Source organism: Salmo salar, chromosome ssa12 (genome assembly GCF_905237065.1).
Source record: "Salmo salar chromosome ssa12, Ssal_v3.1, whole genome shotgun sequence".
Lineage (NCBI taxonomy): Eukaryota > Metazoa > Chordata > Actinopteri > Salmoniformes > Salmonidae > Salmo > Salmo salar.
The window spans coordinates 1,855,001-1,857,523 of NC_059453.1; positions in this window are offsets into that span (position 1 = coordinate 1,855,001).

Below are 2,523 nucleotides of genomic sequence, written 5' to 3' on the forward strand. Positions count from 1 at the left end.
GCGGATGACTTCGTCAACCATTTTGAAAAGAAGGTTGACGACATCCGATCCTCGTTGCTAAGTCAAACGACACTGCTGGTCCTGCTCACACTGCCCTACCCTGTGCTTTGACCTCTTTCTCCCTCTCTCTCCAGATGAAATCTCGCGTCTTGTGACGGCCGGCCGCCCAACAACCTGCCCACTTGACCCTATCCCCTCCTCTCTTCTCCAGACCATTTCCGGAGACCTTCTCCCCTACCTCACCTCGCTCATCAACGCATCCTTGACCGCTGGCTACGTCCCTTCCGTCTTCAAGAGAGCGAGAGTTGCACCCCTTCTGAAAAAACCTACACTCGATCCCTCCGATGTCAACAACTACAGACCAGTATCCCTTCTTTCCTTTCTCTCCAAAACTCTTGAACGCCGCCGTCCTTGGCCAGCTCTCTTGCTATCTCTCTCAGAATGACCTTCTTGATCCTAATCAGTCAGGTTTCAAGACTGGGCATTCAACTGAGACTGCTCTTCTCTGTGTCACGGAGGCTCTCCGCACTGCTAAAGCTAACTCTCTCTCCTCTGCTCTCATCCTTCTAGACCTATCTGCTGCCTTTGATACCGTGAACCATCAGATCCTCCTCTCCACCCTCTCCGAGCTGGGCATCTCCGGCACCGCGCACGCTTGGATTGCGTCCTACCTGACAGGTCGCTCCTACCAGGTGGCGTGGCGAGAATCTGTCTCCGCACCACGTGCTCTCACCACTGGTGTCCCCCAGGGCTCTGTTCTTGGCCCACTCCTATTCTCGCTATACACCAAGTCACTTGGCTCTGTCATATCCTCACATGGTCTCTCATATCATTGCTATGCAGATGACACACAATTAATCTTCTCCTTTCCCCCTTCTGACAACCAGGTGGCGAATCGCATCTCTGCATGTCTGGCAGACATATCAGTGTGGATGACGGATCACCACCTCAAGCTGAACCTCGGCAAGACGGAGCTGCTCTTCCTCCCGGGGAAGGACTGCCCGTTCCATGATCTCGCCATCACGGTTGACAACTCCCTTGTGTCCTCCTCCCAGAGTGCTAAGAGCCTTGGCGTGACCCTGGACAACACCCTGTTGTTCTCCACCAACATCAAGGCGGTGACCCGATCCTGTAGGTTCATGCTCTACAACATTCGCAGAGTACGACCCTGCCTCACACAGGAAGCGGCGCAGGTCCTAATCCAGGCACTTGTCATCTCCCGTCTGGATTATTGCAACTCGCTGTTGGCTGGGCTCCCTGCCTGTGCCATTAAACCCCTACAACTCATCCAGAATGCCGCAGCCCGTCTGGCGTTCAACCTTCCCAAGTTCTCTCACGTCACCCCGCTCCTCCGCTCTCTCCACTGGCTTCCAGTCGAAGCTCGCATCCGCTACAAGACCATGGTGCTTGCCTACGGAGCTGTGAGGGGAACGGCACCTCCATACCTTCAGGCTCTGATCAGGCCCTACACCCAAACAAGGGCACTCCGTTCATCCACCTCTGGCCTGCTCGCCTCCCTACCTCTGAGGAAGCACAGTTCCCGCTCAGCCCAGTCAAAACTGTTCGCTGCTCTGGCACCCCAATGGTGGAACAAGCTCCCTCACGACGCCAGGACAGCGGAGTCAATCACCACCTTCCGGAGACACCTGAAACCCCACCTCTTCAAGGAATACCTGGGATAGGATAAAGTATTCCTTCTAACCCCCCCCTTAAAAGATTTAGATGCACTATTGTAAAGTGGTTGTTCCACTGGATAGTATAGGTGAATGCACCAATTTGTAAGTCGCTCGGAATAAGAGCGTCTGCTAAATGACTAAAATGTAAATGTAAATGTAATCATTTTTGTAATGGGGACAGTAACTATATTGATCACAGTGTTGTAATGGGGGACAGTAACTATATAGATCACAGTGTTGTAATGGGGACAGTAACTATATAGATATCAGTGTTGTAATGGGGACAGTAACTATATAGATAACAGTGTTGTAATGGGGACAGTAACTATATAGTTCACAGTGTTGTAATGGGGACAGTAACTATATAGATAACAGTGTTGTAATGGGGACAGTAACTATATAGATCACAGTGTTGTAATGTGGGACAGTAACTATATAGATCACATTGTTGTAATGGGGACAGTAACTATATAGATCACAGTGTTGTAATGGGGACAGTAACTATATAGATCACAGTGTTGTAATGGGGACAGTAACTATATAGATCAGTGTTGTAATGGGGACAGTAACTATATAGATAACAGTGTTGTAATGGGGACAGTAACTATATAGATCACAGTGTTGTAATGGGGACAGTAACTATATAGATATCAGTGTTGTAATGGGGACAGTAACTATATAGATAACAGTGTTGTAATGGGGACAGTAACTATATAGTTCACAGTGTTGTAATGGGGACAGTAACTATATAGATAACAGTGTTGTAATGGGGACTGTAACTATATAGATCACAGTGTTGTAATGGGGACAGTAACTATATAGATCACAGTGTTGTAATGGGGACAGT